This window comes from Hemiscyllium ocellatum, chromosome 34, assembly GCF_020745735.1.
Source record: "Hemiscyllium ocellatum isolate sHemOce1 chromosome 34, sHemOce1.pat.X.cur, whole genome shotgun sequence".
Taxonomy (NCBI): Eukaryota; Metazoa; Chordata; class Chondrichthyes; order Orectolobiformes; family Hemiscylliidae; genus Hemiscyllium; species Hemiscyllium ocellatum.
In genome coordinates this window covers 30,849,239-30,866,930 of record NC_083434.1, presented here as the reverse complement: position 1 = coordinate 30,866,930, position 17,692 = coordinate 30,849,239, and positions in this window count along the sequence as shown.

The window sequence follows — 17,692 nt, the reverse complement described above, 5'->3', positions numbered from 1 at the left end:
AGTTCATAATTTATTGATTGTAGCAGAATGTTTTCCTCTTAATAATTTCCATTAATCTTCACACTTTTACTATTTTAGAAGAAGAGAATTTTTCTCCACCTTCAGAGCATCTCTTTGTTAATTTCTCCAAATGGTTGTCTCTGTGCAGGACTGGTGGAACATTTCTGCAAGCTTGACTTTTTCAGTTGAGTTCCCGTTTTTCCCTAATCACTTGTCTGTGGACCAAGAACAAATATTCCTGTTTTTGGAGCATTTGTGTTTGTTTATATTTTATTACGTTACTCTTCATCTGAATCCCTGTCATCAGTACATTCAAGTAAGCCTTTTTCTTTCATTACTTGATCAAGTAGCTGCTTCAAATGTTTGATTTCTAGTATAAACTGTTCCTTTTCAATCTTGAACCTTTCCTTTCCAGATACAATTTAGATGCGTGCACTTAAAATCCTGCTTCTTGTTCAAAATTCCATTTGTCTGAGTTGGCGTAGCTCATTGTTAAATTATTTATTCCATAATAGACCTCTTGGCAATGGGGAGAACTTCTAGTTTTGGTGCTCCTGCATCAACAGTATTTTCAAAGGGCACAGAAACATCCAGTATCTCCATCTCCCCAAATTATTAACATCTTTGTCTTTTTCATTACCATGCACTCTTCCCGAAGTGTCTTGTAATGACGTCTTACAATTGGTCATGTTGTTGTGTGCATGTTTTGCTCCAAAGATGGTCTGGAGCTCAGCTTGCCATCTGTGCTATAAAGAACTTCTATTGTTGAGGATCTCCTGATTTTCAACCATTGACTGGTAATTCTCCAGTTATTAGGAGGGTTTGTGTCACATATAGACAGGATGGTTAAAAATGTGTTTAGCATGCATGCCTTCATTGCTCAGTCCTTTGAGTATAGTAATTTGGAAATCATGTTGAGGTTGAACAGGACATTGGTGAGGTCTCTTCTGTATTACTTTGTCTAGTTCTGGTCACCTAGTTAAATCTGCTGAAGAAAAATCCAGATTTTCTTACTGCTCCACTCCACCCTACTCAGAGTAATTCTGATGGGTCCATTTGACAACTCAACTCCCTACATTGCTGAATAACTTGGTTCCATGACACAGTTGTGGAGGCATTGGCCCAGTGGTATTATCACTCAACTATTAATCCAAAAACTCAGCAAATAATCTGGGGAGCATAAATAAAATAAATCTGGAATTAAGAATTGAGTGATGACCATAACGTTGTCGATTATCGGAGAAAACCCATCTGGTTCATTAATGTCGAGGAAATTTGCCATCTTCACTTGGTCTAGTCTACATGTGACTCCAGAGCCACAGCAATGTTGCAGATTCTCAACAGCCCTCTGTTCAAGGGCAACTAGGAATGGGCAATAAATGTTGGCTAGCTCACATCTCATGAGTGAATAGTTCAAATCAGATTGCATCCCAGAAGGTATGTCAATTCAGAAGTAGGCAAGCACAATTCTACAGTAAACTGCACCAAAACATTGCCTACACTGGACATGGACAACTGGCATGGTAAAGAGGCCTTCATAATGAAGTACAATGAGAAAGCAATTGCCTGGGCAGCACCTATCAGACGTTTCAGACACAACTGAAGTCCTATCCATTACAACTGCCTCATCACTTTCTTCCAGCTTAACCAGTTACCATCCTTACTGCAGGAACCTCTTGCTAACTTTGATCAAACTCAAATACTACTGGTGGTGTACCAAGAAGCGCCAGGACCTCTGCCAGATCCCTTGCTTCAGAATACCCATTCAGGACATGCAGTCAGCTGCCAGATCAATTGAATGTCTGGTCTAGTGGAAGCCATCACATATTATCTCAAACATTCTATAACTTGCCGTAGAATTTCCTGACCCAGCTACTGCCACAGGTGAATCAACTCAATGACTTGGACGGGGATGGCAGAGTTCAATACAAAACGTACAGTAAATGTTGTAAAAAGAAATAATCTAAATAGCTCATTTGAGAATGCATAGAGCTGTTAATTAAGTTTGGGGAAAGGTGTTGTACTTCCTTGCAACAATGTCATGGAGTTGCATATCACTGAGTATAAACAGTGGAGAGTGGACAGAGTTAAAACACTTTACACTAGAGACTATGCCAGACACCCTCCAGAATGAGAGACAGCTTTGAGAGCATATGGGCATAAACAAATAAGATGGATTAGTCCTTGCATATGTAATGATAAGATCAAAGTCTGGGATGTTTATGATTACCCTGTAGAGCAGTATTTAGAATTAATGTAAAATAAATATTATTTTACAGTGTAATCCTAATCCATTATTTAAAGTGTAATCCTAAAATTAGTTCTTGATTTTGACTTCTCCTCAGCCAGCCTGTCTTGAAGCCAAACTCATAGTGTGACACCTAACCACATGATAAAAGAAACATAAAATTTATGTATTGCGGCATGGTTAAAAATGTCAAAGTACCAGTGGGAGTCACACTCACCTCACCAGTGAAATGCATAACAAATTGCACATTGAAACACAATAACTGACCAAGTGGTGAGAAATAACTCATCTCAGTGTCTCGGCAAAAGGCAAACGCAGAAAAAAGTGTAGACTTGTAAAATAGCATATGGTTTAAAGAAATCACTTAAAATGATTGGATAAAAGCGTAACACTTTGTTTTACTTAATAGGAGCCCTTTTGCCCTTTGGTTCTCCCCCGTCAGGTACATTCCTAATTTGAAAGAAGTTTGGGATGCTTGTATTTATTAGGAAAAAAAAGGCAGTGTGAATGGCATCTCAGAATAAAGCTGCTAGATTCATTTGAGGGAATGCAGAGTTAGTTTTGTCGGCTGCAGTATAGATCACTGCATTGTTATGAACCAGACCAAAACCCCTCAAAACATGTCAAGGAGATAGCCTAGATGCTAATGTTTGCTTAATTTTAAAGGCAAGTGCCAGGCGTTGCAGTCTGGATGCAATTTGATTGGTCAAACTACCAGACTTGAAGTAAAACATATTATTCATACAGTATAGTTAAAATACAGACAAAATAAAATTAAATTAAGGAGTTGGCTTAATTGTAATGCTATCAAAATGTTCAACAAAATAATAAACTACTCATTAACTGTTCCAGTATAGGGACATCCCATAAGCATACTCTTGGCACAGGCAAAGTCAGTAAAATAGATTGTCTCTCATGTAATTCTAACATTAGGAAGAGAACCCCAGCTTTTAGCTGTAACAGATAGAGAGAGAGATGTAGCAGCTTTCATAATCCCAACCAACAGCTACTGAAAGCTAAACTAAAAATCCTGGTTCGGTGGGTATTTGACCCCACCCATTCAGTCTGCTTCTATTTTTCCAACTTTGAAAAAAACACAAGGCATCACAAGCTTTTTCCTCTATTGGCTTTGAGCAGACCGCAATCCAATTCTGTCTCAACCTTTTTTCATAAAAAAAGCCAAGACAAAATATGCCTCTTAAAGCCATAGTTTGTCACACCTCATAAATATTTATTGAGACAAAGAGTGGCAAATACCTAACAAATCCATAATAATTACAAAAGTTTAATGAGAGAATATAATGGGTCCAAAAAATAAAGTTAAACAACTTGGATTTCTTATTGTAATTATTAAACATCATCTTCATATTGCACATATGTTTGCGCATACGCAGTCAGAAATAATTGGCAGTGTAATAAAGCACAGTCAACAATCATCATCAGATCATTGGTGTCAGCAAACATATATTTCATTCAGTCACCCCCTCATTCTAGCTTCTTCAAAAAAAAGGAAACAACCTCTCCACATTTACACTGTCAAAGCTTCTCAGGATTTTTTATGTTTGATCAAATTGCTTGTTAATAAAACATAGAATAATGCATCCCAGGAACAGGCCCTTCAGCCCACCATGTCTATGCTGACCATGATGCTATTCTAAACCAATCTCATCTGCTTGCATATGGCCCCCATATTGCTCTATTCTCTGCCAGTTCATGCATCTGTCTTAATGGCTCTTAATCTGTGCTTTCATATCTGCTACTACCACCTCCTCTGACAGTGCATTCTAAGTATTGACCACCTTCTGCATGAAAAACCTTCCTTGGACATCTCCATTAATCTTTCCCGTCTCACGTTAAAACTATGCCCCTTTGTATTTGACAGTTCTACACTGGGAAAGAGACTCTGACCATCTACTTATCACTGCCTCTCATAATTTTAAATACTTCTATCCTGTCACCCCTCAGCATCCGAAGCTCAAGTGAAAGTAATCCAAGTTTGTACAATTCTCCTGATAGTTAATTTTCTAAACACAAGTGGATATAAGGACACCTTTTCTAAAATGTCCTCATAAAACAACCCCACTCAGTCCAGATATTAGTTTGGTAAATGTTCTCAGAACTGCTTCCTATGCATTTACACCCTCCCTTAAATAAGGATACCAAAACTGTACACAATACCCCAGGTGTTGTTTCATCAGTATCCTGCATGACTGTATGACTGAAGCATCATCTTTCTATTTTTGCATTCAATTCCCTCATAGTAAACAATATATGATTCACACATAGATCTCTCATCTCAGAGCTCTGCAACTCTCATCACTCAGATAATATGTTTTTTTTTAATTCTTCCTGCCGATATAAACAATGTCACAATATCATAATCCTTTCCATTTGTTAGATCTTTCCCTATCCACTTAACAAATTTATATCCCTTTGCAGCTTTCTTACAAATTACTTTTCTACCCTTCTCTGCACCATCAGCAAACTTAGCTTCTTTCCTCACTGTAGGGTTTCTGTGCTTCTATACAATGAAAGGTGTGGCATGGTCCAAAGTGCAGCATTGAGATGAAGAAGTGTATTCAAGGTGGATTGGAGATATGCTAGGAGGTTATGGAGAAATACAATGGAGTGAAAGGGGCTGGTAGGGGTCCGATGCCAAGCAGAATGGAAAGAGTACCCATGGACGTGCTTTGAGATGTTAGAGACTGATGTCTAAAATGGAGACCTGGAGGACCAAGCAGCCAGTTGGAGTGCCCAGGTAGCCACTCTGATGTTTCTACTGGGAATTGATGCTGTCCAGTACCCGTTCAGTGAATGGGAGAATAATTGGAAATTATTAATAAGTAATAAACAAGAAATAACAATAAGGCAAGATTAGGTACTAGTGAGATATAAATGCATGGGAATATGCACCACACCATTTACTGGTGAAATTTCTATCTCACCATTCATACCGTGGTTGCAGAATCTCAGTTTTCTGAACACCATACTATCCCAGCAGACATGCCATTGCCCAGGTCTTTGAGAGGCTGGAAGAATTCCATTCACAACTTTCTCTTAAAAATATTATGTATAATCTACAAACCTTCAAAATCTGCTGTCATTCCCTACAAAACAATAAGGGACTATACTTTACACTTTGTTCATTGATGGTGAAACAGTGTTAGGGTGGCCTTATGATGCAATAAGGTTCTTTCCACATGCAAGTGGAACTGAGTGCAACTGAGTAATAACAGATCCAGCAAATGTCATAGTCTGTTGGAACAATACCTTAACCAAGTTCCTGTGAGGTAGTACCATTCTCATTTTATTGCTGCACTCTTTGCCTTAGTCAAATGTATTTTAGATTTTTAAAAATCTTTCTATTAAATGCCAGTTCTACTAGAGATTTGATTTGAGTTTGATGTAGTTGTGAAGTCACATTTTGATGTGTGATCCCACAGCAGGCAGGTACATCTGCCAAAACTGGTGCCAGTCAAAAAAATTGCAGATGCTGGATTCCAAGATAGATAAGCTCGAGGCTGGAAGAACGCAGCAAGGCAGGCAGCATCGGGAGGTCATGAAGAGGTCACAGCACTGTGGCAGCGAGAAAGGGATTAACTGAGTGCATGCCTGAGGGAGGCAGAGAACCTCTTCAAAGTGGACATCCTTTGAAGAGACTTTGTAGTGATAGAAACTTAGTTAAAGACAAAAAAAAACCTGCAGGTGCTGGAATCCAAGGTAGATGAGCAGGAGGCTGGAAGAACCTAGCAAGCCAGGCAGTGTCAGGAAAACCAAGCAACGTGGCAATCAGGGTAAGAAAATCAAGTAGCAAAATGATGGCCAGAGTGGATTATTTCAATTTTCTGTTAAAGTTGTTGAGTGAAAGTCATGGCATCCAATGGCTTGGAGTGACTTCTTTCACACAGCTTTCCACTCTTCACTTCACTAATTATGCATCTGGGCACTTGGGCACCATTCTCAGAGAATTGTGTGGCAAGAGAGGTGGCAGCGCTTGCCATGCCACTGCCAGGGCCTCCCAGACTGTACACCATGGGCACTTGACTTAAAGCCTGCTGTGAATCACTTTGTCTCCCCTGCCATTACTAAACACATGACCCATTGAGAAGCTAAGAGGCCGACATGCAGGGTGTTGGAGAAGTTAGCCAAAACTTCCTGCTAATCACCAAAGGAGCCTTGCCACCAGGTCCAGCAGGTTGGATACACTTTGCAACCCAGGTCAATGCAGGTGTCCTGGGTGAAGTGTAATGTCCAGTACAGCAGGAACAAGGTCAAGGATCTTGTGCACTCATGTGCATTGGGAGACATCCACGGCCATACAGCCAGCGCAAACGCGTCCTTAATCTGCACGGCTTTTATCCCTCCAAGACAACTCTCTTTTCTTACTGGGCACCAGTGGCACGCAGTGGAATTCCCCTAAACAAAGGCCACCAGTAGAGACCCATGGCTGAGGAGGAAGTCAATTAACTTTCGGAAGATGGGCCCAAAAGATGAACACAACATGGCCTGGCAGCAAGTCACAGGTCTCCCAGAGTTTGGAAGGTGTGGAAGTGGTTTTGAGTTAGACTGAGAGCAGGCATGGTGATGCAGTGAGGCACATAGTTGTTCATGCCCACTTATGAGGATGAAGGGTCAGGGAGGATGTGTCCGTGCAGCATGCATGAATTTGCTGTGAAGCAACATTTGGATGATGCCCAGGACAGGAATTCGACAAGCTGCTGGTGCCAGCACACGCTGTGAATTTGTTTTTGTTGGGATTCCAGCTTGTTGCGCTCATTGAGGAGATTTGGAAATTATATTTTTATAAATGGAGCTCTAATGAGATAGAAATTCATGGAAATAAGATAGTTGCAACTCAGAAGTGAGATTTCGGAACTTTGAACCTGACAGGAACACCACAAAGACCTTTATCAACATTAAAGTTCTGTCTGCAATTTCCCACTCTTCTCATGATAATTCACACCTCACCAGGGAGAGGAAATTTCCACCCATTAATATCTTTTGCCCTTTCATTCCAGGGTGAATGTTAAATTCCCTACCTTATCTAAATTTGTAGTCTCCACAGAGAATTATGGATAATGTTAAGTTTCTAAAATCAAATCCAAAGCACCACCTTTCTCTAATTCTGATCCAGTAGTTTTCAGGCTATTTTGACAAGTCTCTTATAAGTTCAGTTAAGGAGGCATGTTGGACTGTTGCTGATGTGTCCTTGGTACACTAAAATTGTCTAATATTATTAATGAGGCCATTTCCCTTCCAGAGGTAATCCCTGACCTTCATATCCCATTAAGGCAAATTAGTGCCTTATCAGTTTCAAAATATTTGGAAGAGAAAAGCTCCAAGTAATACATGGTATTTTAATTTCCGTGAAAAGTCACTTTTAATTTGATTTGTTTTTAATATCTACCACAATCAAACAGCAACAATGTTTCCTAAGTTACTATCTGCAGCTGCAGCATAAAGTAATTATGTCACTCTTTGCTTTTCAACTGATAGGTTTTTCTTGTTTACGAACACCTTATCCTGATGCACTGGAAGTACTCACAGTACCAGGCCCCTTTTACTAGGTTCATTTCTTCCAGTTGGCTTATTTGCTGATCCCTGAGCCATTAAAGATATTGCTTGAAAAATAAACAAATCTAACATGGTATCAAACATATTGGGTTAAAACCCAGTGACACCTTAAGGAATGCCATTCGGTATTGTCACGCCCACACACAACACTGAAGGATGCTCATGCTCGATTGATTCATTTTGGCAGTGGGTTCCCCATTCCAAATAGAGTGGAATGCTGGGTGGAATTTTGCAGTCGGCTGGGTCTCCTATCTATGTGGATGAAGAGAAGGGAAAGCATGCCAAGCCAATCAGGTGGTGATGTGGCCACAGGCAATCCTTGCCTTGCAATCAAAACCCCTGAGAACAGGGAGTGCTGTAGGCCAACCTGAGACCAGCAGCATCACTGAGGAGGCTGGAAGAACACACCAGAGAGTCCCAGAATCACAGGGGAATCCAGGCCCCAGCTAGTTAATGCTTGTTACAAATTCACCAGATAATAGTCTTGCTTGTACTGTGGCTTTATTGAAGTCATTTGTAAGATAGATGCCTGCAGTGACAACCTCATGGTAGGAGTCAGTTGACTATGGCAGTCCAGGAAGCACATTATGTACAATATTGCATTTCTACCTCAAACATTCCTCTCAATTAATAAAAAACTGAATCCATTGTCATTCAAGTTGTGAGCTATCCAAGTTATGCATTATGTACACAACTGTTCTCAGGTATTAGTAGTTCGTTATTTGTTCATCAGTCTATGTCAAGAGTGTGGTGCTGGAAAATCAGCAACTATACAGTGAAACTAGCTAATGGTTGGAAACACTAGTGATTACAAGATCTTTAGAAGGGATAGGAGCCTTGATGAAGCACTTATGCCCGAAACATCGATTCTCCTGCTCCTCAGATGCTGCCTGATCTGCTGTGCTTTTCCAGCACCACACTCTCTATTCTGATCTCCAGCATCTGCAGTCCTCACTTTCTCCTCATCAGTCTTTGCACACACATTGCAAACATAAAGTGGAATCTTATCCAAGTTCCATTTCAGTTTTGGTACCAATTTGTTTCATCATTCACACTTTTGAAACAAGATTCTCATGAGGCAGAGGCAACCTGCCAACTGATAGTGAATATTGTCTATTCACTGCCTTGTTAATTCTACAATTTACCTCATAAATATTTAGCCTCCCATTTTACCAAACTTGACAAACAAGCTAGACATCGGAAAAACACAACAAGGAATCAACCCCTCCCCCCACCCTCACCCCCAGCATCCCCACCCCAGCAACAATTGAAGTTAACTCTTACAGTGGAGTCACACGAAATATAAGGCATTAAAATGTGGTCACACCGGGAAATGGTTGGGGAGCAGAGATCTAAAACATTCATTTGAATACAGATTCCACGATACTTCAAATACCAGACAATGAGCTGTTTAACCAATACCTCTGAGTGATTTGTTTATAAGTACTAAGTAGAATTGCACACAATAGAAATCTGTTGACTTGTTTCTTTATAGTGTTTTAAGTAGAGAACCACCACACTTGGTAGTCAGGTATAGAAACAAGTTTACTCTCAACTTTGATAAAGCATTCTTTTTAGGGGTGTTTCCTTCTTGTTGAGCTTTCTATTCCATCTGAATGCTACACCTTAACTCTAAATAGCTTCATTGTTTCTTCCATTTCTCACGCCTACCAACCTTATGTTCTCAGTAAGCCAGATTGCAAACTCATTGCCCAGCATGTGCTGACCAACTGTGGCCAACATTCTATGACAACTATTTTGAGATGTTGTACAGTAGGCTGGAGTTCACCCCACGCTGTAGAAATAAAAGGCCAATATTCTGTCCCAGTCCTGCATTTATCTGTAAGAATATGCAATCATTAAATCCAATATATATCTCAACCACCTGATAAAGGAGCTGCACTCCAAAAGCTAGTGCTTCTAAATAAACCTGTTGGACTATAACCTGGTGTTATGTGATTTTTAACCTTGTCCACCCCAAAACTGGCACCTCCAAGTCATGATGTATTTCATTTATGTTCTACAGGACAGAAGAACTAGGGAGAGAATATGGCCCCTCAAAAATCAGCAAGGTGGCCTTTGTGTGGAACCACAGAAAATGGGGGAGATACTAAATGAATATTTTGCATCAGTATTTACTGTGGAAAAGGATATGGAAGATATAGACTGTAGGATAATAGATGGTGACATCTTGCAAAATGTCCAGATTACAGGGGAGGAAGTGCTGGATGTCTTGAAATGGTTAAAGGTGAATAAATCCCCAGGACCTGATCAGGTGTACCCGAGAACGCTGTGAGAAGCTAGAGAAGTGATTGCTGGGCCTCTTACTGAGATATTTGTATGATCAATAGTCACAGGTGAGGTGCCAGAAGACTGGAGGTTGGCAAACGTGGTGCCACTGTTTAAGAAGGGTGGTAAAGACAAGCCAGGGAACTATAGACTGGTGAGTCTGATCTCAGTGGTGGGAAAGTTGTTGGAGGAATCCTGAGAGACAGGATGTACATGTATTTGGAAAGGCAAGGACTGATTAGGGTTAGTCAACATGGCTTTGTGCGTGGGAAATCATGTCTCACAAACGTGATTGAGTTTTTTTTGAAGAAGTAACAAAGAAGATTGATGAGGGCAGAGCAGTAGATGTGATCAATATGGACTTCAGTAAGGCTTTCGACAAGGTTCCCCATGGGAGACTGATTAGCAAGGTTAGATCTCATGGAATACAGGGAGAATTGGCCATTTGGACACAGAACTGGCTCAAAGGTAGAAGACAGAGGGTGGTGGTGGAGAGTAGATTTTCAGACTGGAGGCCTGTGATCAGTGGAGTGCCACAAGGATCGGTGCTGGGCTCTCTACTTTTTGTCATTTCCATAAATGACTTGGTTACGAGCATAAGAGGTACAGTTAGTAAGTTTGCAGATGACACCAAAATTGGAGGTGTAGTGGACAACAAAGAGAGTTACCTCAGATTACAACAGGATCTGGACCAGATGGGCCAATGGGCTGAGAACTGGCAGATGGAGTTTAATTCAGATAAATGCGAGGTGCTGCATTTTGGGAAAGCAAATCTTAGCAGGATTTATACACTTAATGGTATGGTCCTAGGGAGTGTCACTGAATAAAGAGACCTTGGAGTGCAGGTTCATAGCTCCTTGAAAGTGGAGTGTCAGGTAGATAGGATAGTGAAGAGAGTGTTTGGTATGTTTTCCTTTATTGGTCAGAGTACTGAGGTACAGGAGTTGGGAGGTCATGTTGCGGCTGTATGAGACATTGGTTAGGCCACTTTTCGAATATAGCGTGCAATTCTGGTGTCCTTCGTATCGGAAGGATGTTGTGAAACTTGAAAGGGTTCAGAAAGATTTACAAGGATGTTGCCAGGGTTGGAGGATTTGAGCTACAGAGAGAGGCTGAACAGGCTGGGGCTGTTTTCCCTGGAGCATCAGAGGCTGAGGGGTGACCTTATAGAGGTTTACAAAATTATGAGGGGCATAGATGGGATAAATAGACAAAGTCTTTTCCCTGGGGTCAGGGAGTCCAGAACTAGAGGGCATAGTTTTAGGGTGAGAGGGGAATGATATAAAAGAGACCTAAGGGGCAACTGTTTCATGCAGAGGGTTGTACGTGTATGGAATGAGCTGCCAGAGGAAGTGGTGGAGGCTGGTACAATTGCAACATTTAAGAGGCATTTGGATGGGTATATGAATAGGAAAGGTTTGGAGGGATATGGGCTGGGTGCTGGCAGGTGGGACTAGATTGGTTTGGGATATCTGGTCAGCATGGTCGGGCTGGTCCGAAGGGTCTGTTTCCCTGCTGTACATCTCTATGACACTATGACTCCAAAACAGGTGACAAACAGGGAATGTAGAAATGACAACACTGGCACCTTCTGCATTAATGCACATTAATACAACAGTACTGACTCACCCTCAGAATAAGGGAGCACAATTTCATTTTTGGTCCATTCAAACAAGAAAGATACTACATAAGGTTTTAGCAATTTTCTGAAGTGGTTTGGCAATGCTGGTGGCTATGTCTGGATGTAGCACAGTGGTTTAGTGGCTAACACTGCAGCCTCACAGTGCCTGGGACCAAGCTTGCTTCCACCCCCATGTAACTGTCTGTGTGGAGTTTGCACATTCTCCCTGTGTCTGCCTGGGTTTCCTCCCACAGTCCAAAGATGTGCAGGTTAGGTGGATTGGCCATAGGAAATGCAGGGTTATAGGTTCAGGGTTGGGTCTGGGTGGGGTTTGCTTTGGAGGATTGTTGTGAACTGAATGGTCTATTTCTGCACTGTAGGGATTCAATGTACATTAACTATTACAGATTGAGTCAACTGGAAAGAGGTTTGATCTCAGCAGGGATGGCCAAGGAGGCTGAGAATAAAGGATAGTTTATGAAGAAAAATACTTTTTATTTCTCAATTTTTTTGTCATTGCCATATATGCTCACCCTGAATGCAGATGTTTCACTCACTATTGGCTGATGCTTCATTCTTGATTATTTTTCTATGAATTTTTGGCAGTGCTAATTTACCACTGCTATTTACTCTCAGGACAGGATGAGTGGCAAGTCCCAAGTCTACACCAGCCAGGATAGGAAGTGAATCCATTGAGTTGGTATTATTCTGAGGCACATGCCAGCTGTTCAGACCACTGAGTTAACCAGGACTAATTTCACATGGTCAGTCTGCTTTAACCCAGGTATTAGCCTGGTGAAATGCTTCAGCTATACTGGGTCCTGACTTTAATCAATGTTGGCATTTTATGTGGTGAAGCTTCTGAAAGGTCAAGAATGAAAACTTTATATTTTCTGTTTCTCTATCCCCAAAAGATTAATGTAACTTGGTGTCAGTACACTGAGTGAAACTGCATAGAATTATTTGGAATATCCAGTCTCCAAGTATGTTATTTGAGCCAAGTAGCCCATGTTAGTGTTTGTATCCTAGGCAGGTCACCTTGTGTTTTATCTTCTTCACCTCAGCCTTTCAGTATATCTATTTTATATTTTTCCTCTCATGTACTTGTCTAATTTATTTTCAAAAGCATCTGAGCTATTCATTTACTCAGAGTCATAGAGTCATAGAGATGTACAGCACAGAAACACACCCCTCGGGTCAACTCGTCCATGCCGACACAATATCCCAGCCCAATCTAGTCCCACCTGCCAGTACCTGGCCCATATCTCTCCAAACCCTTCCTATTCATCTACCCATCAGATGCCTTTTAAATGTTGCGATTGTACTAGCCTCCACCACTTCCTCTGGCAGCTCATTCCATACACGTACCATCCTCTGTGTGAAAAAATTGCCTCGTAGGTCCCTTTTATATCTTTCCCCTCTCACCCTAAATCTATGTCTTCTAGTTCTGGACTCCCTCACGCCAGAGAAGAGACTTTGTCTGTTTATTATATCTCCATGCCCCTCATGATCTTATAAACCTCTATAAGGTCACCCCTCAGCCTCCGACGCTCCAGGGAAAACAGCCCCAGCAGATTCAACCTCTCCCTATAGCTCAAATCCTCCAACCCTGGCAATGTCCTTGTGAATCTTTTCTGAACCCTTTCAAGTTTCACAACATCCTTCCGATACGAAGGACACCAGAATTGCATGCAATATTCCAAAAGTTGCCTAACCAATGTCCCATACAGCTGCAACATGACCTCCTAACTCCTGTACCTCAATACTCTGACCAATAAAGGAAAGCATACCAAACACTCTCTTCACTATCCTATCTACCTGCAATTCTACTTTCAAGGAGCTATGAACCTGCACTCCAAGGTCTCTTTGTTCAGCAACACTCCCTGGGATCTTACCATTAAGTCCTGCTAAGCTTTGCTTTCCCAAAATGCACATTTATCCAAATTAAACTCCATCTGCCACTTCTCGATTCCCTACAGTGTGGGAACAGGCCCTTCAGCCCAACAAGTCCACACCGACCCTCCGAAAGGTAACCCACCCAGACACATTTCCCCTCTGACTAATGCGCCTAACACTATGGGCAATTTAGCACAGCCAATTCACCTGACCTGCACATCTTTGGACTGTGGGAGGAAACCAGAGCACGTGGAGGAAACCCATGCAGACACAGGGAGAATGTGCAAACTCACACAGGCAGTTGCCCGAGGCTGGAATTGAACCTGGGACTCTGGTGCTGTTAGGCAGCAGTGCTAACCACTGAGCCACTGTGCCGCCCATATCTCAGCCCATTCGCCCATCTGACCAAGATCCCATTGTAACCTGAGGTAATCTTCTTCGCTGTCCACTACACCTCCAATTTTGGTGTCATCTGTAAACTTAATAACTGTATCTCTTATGCTCACATCCAAATCATTTATATAAATGAGAGTGGACCCAGCACGATCCTTGTGGCACTCCAGTGATCACAGGCCTCCAATCTGAAAAACAACCCTCCACCACCACCGTCTATTTTCTACCTTTGAGAGAGTTCGGTATCTAAATGGCTAGTTCTCCTTGTATTCCATGAGATCTAACTTTATTAACCAGTCTCCCATGGTGAACCTTGTCGAATGCCTTACTGAAGTCCATATAGATCACGTCCACTGCTCTGCCCTCATCAATCCTCTTTGTTACTTCTTCAAAAACCTCAATCAAGTCTGTGAGACATTATTTTATGTCACACCCCTAATATATGAGGATAAAGCTGATGAAGGGAAACAATATGTGATGTTTATGGGGAGAAATATGGGCATCCTTCCCAATGGAAGCCAGATGACAGTGTTTCCAACAGCACTGGCAAACGGGCATCGGAGAAGCTCTCTGCAGCCTGCTGGTCAGATACAAATAAAGTTCCTGCCCAGTCGCCCCATGAACCTTTGCCTACTGCTTTTCAAGGTTTTGCGTGAAAAAGGATAGAGCAATCAATATAGCAGAGCAACTTTCTTATTCCATTTAACTCATTGTTCTAGATTTACTCAAAAAGCTCAAAGGAAATAAATCTTTCCTATACTTTAGTCAAAGTGTTGGAACTGCCAAAATTTTAAAGTCACATCTAGAAAGCCTTTGCTGCCCTTAAAAATATAGGAAATTCTGCATCTTCTCATCATAGAACCCCTACAGTGCAGATATAGGCTATTTGACCCAACAAGTTCATACCAACCGTCCGAAGAGAATTCCATCCAGACACATTCCCCGACCCTATTACTCTATAGAGCTCTGTTCAAGAAAAATCTAAACACAAACAAGGCGCTTTGAAAGGCTAATGTTATTTTTAAAATTATGAAGCAGTGAGTAAAAATACTGAGTAACTTGAAGCATAGAGGAGAAAGTGAGGTCTGCAGATGCTGGAGATCAGAGCTGAAAATGTGTTGCTGGAAGAGCGCAGCAGGTCAGGCAGCATCCAGGAATGGGCTGAAGAAGGGCTTATGCCTGAAACGTCGAATCTCCTGTTCCTTGGATGCTGCCTAACTTGAAGCATACACTATTTAATCATAGCTATGTTATGGGAACAAACCATCTCATACAGCATATGCTACTTAGACTCTTTAATGCAGCCTTTAGTTTGAAAACATTTTGGCCATAACTTGCTGAAAGTTCAAGCAGGTGACTCATAAGCTTGCGGACAATGAGGCATCTTGGGCATTGGTGAGTGATAGGAACAATAGTCTATTTTCTTAACAAATGAGATTTAAAAATTGAGAAAAAACCACAATCAAAGGACTGAGAGTGTGAATTTTGTCAATTTTGATGCTGAAGGTAGAGTACAGAATGTAAATAAAGATTGAAATAAGAGAGAGAAATGAAAGAGTCAGAAAGTTAAATAAGTGAATCTTTATGAAGAACGTGTTGCTTGCAGGAATGAGCTTTGACAGTTTAAACTGTTTCCTTTTGGCGGCAGTAATTGATGTAATGAATTCACAATTATCACATTTATTATAAAGGCGCTTACAAAACTAATTATGAGACCATACTTGAAAACACAGAAAATTCCTAAAATGTAGGAATTCTTAAAATATTTTTGTTGAAAAGAGTCGGGGTGGCATGCATGAACTAGGAACTTCTGGACATTCGTGATTTAAAGTGTAACTTTTTAATCTTTGAGATTGCTATCCAATTTTGTACTAATATTGGAATGCATTGTTTAAATGCCATGTTTCCCATGAAGATTTGCTCTTTATTTGATCATAAAAGGGGAGGCAATGGCTGAGTAGCATTGTTGTTGGACCTGTTGATTCAGAGACCCAGGAATAGGTTATAAAGTTGCCACAGCAGATCATGGAATTTGAATTCAATTAAAAAACCTGGAATTAGGAGTTTAATGATGACTACGGATCTATTGTCAATTGTCAGGAAAATTCCATCTGGTTTACTTTTGGGGAAGGAATCTGCCATCTTTGCCAAGTCTGGCCCATGTGTGACTCCAGTCCAACAAAAATATGGGTGACTCTTAACTGGCCTGTGACAATTAGGGATGGCAATAAATGTTGGCCTCACCAGCAATGGCCTCATCCCATGAATAAATTAAAAAATGATGAAAATCTTATGATCAATTGTCTGTACTCAGAAGTGATGCAAGTGTTGACCATATTCATGGATGTAGCAACTCTCTGAGAACTGTTTGCTATATACCCCTCAGACAGGTCGCTGATCATTCAGTTAGGATAACAAAGAAAAGGTTTGTGAAAGGCTGTCATATCTTAGGCACTTGAAGTCTCAGTATACTTTGAAGAAAGAGGAATTACGTGGGATTTGGGGAAGATATGGATTGAATTTGCTATTGCAAAAACAAATGATAATTTAAGGAAGGAATAGAATTGAAATATATAGTTAGGAATAGTAATGAAGAATAAAGAGACATGCATAGACAGAGAACAATAAACTAGTCCATGGATAATATGACTTCCTTGTTGAATGCCCGAGATAATGTCTGGGATAATGCAAATCTCTAGAACTGAGGAAAGGTCACCTGACACAACACATTAACTCTGATTTCTCTTCACAGATGTTGCCAGACCAGATGAGCTTTTCCAGCAACATCTGTTTTTATTTCTAAACAGCATCTGCAGTTCTTTCAGTTTTTGTTAAATATTTTAGAATTCTGCTCGAATAGTTTCAGGTATCAAGGAGAGGTTTAAAAGAAAAACCCTGTTAATTGCTTAAATAAATAAAACATATTGCCCAATGCATGTGGAAACATCAAGCAATGAAAATAAATTGTCTAAAGTGAACGGATAGGAGTGAGGAAAGCCACTGGGGTAATAGATGGAACCTATCTTTGGAATAATAAGGAAACATAACAAAACAAGAAATGGATAAACAAACAATCCATTCCATATATTTCATTATATAGTTCACCCAAGCAAATGTCAAAAACTCAACTTGAGATTTTTAATTACTCAGTTCCTAAACAGTTTAGAGAGGAGATAAATATTACAAATGCCAAATCCTGCATTCTTTGAATATCAATTCTTGAAATCAATCATACTCATTAGATTCAGGAGAACATTGGAATCTTGTTTAGATTAAAATCAGGAGAGATTTTTAATGGGTCAGAGCAAATTACCGCAGATGCTAGAATCTGTGCTGAAAACAAAACCAGTGCAGATCACAGGGGGTCAAGCAGCATCCATGGAGAGAGAGCAAGCTAATTTGTTGAATGGGTATCTGATCCAGTGATCCAAGTCAAAATCACTTTCAAACTGGAAACAATGAACCAGCAGTGCAGTTTTGATCATAATTTTTCCCATTAGAGCATGTAATTTGAGCTATTGAACCTAAAGTAGTGAACTGTTAGTTTGAGAGCTGCCTCTAGTCGTGTTCGTGATGCAAAAAGCTTGTTCTCATCTGCAAATACCACACAAAAAAGCATATAACACAATTTTAATATTAAGTGGCTCAGTGACAACCTTACGGCAAGTGGC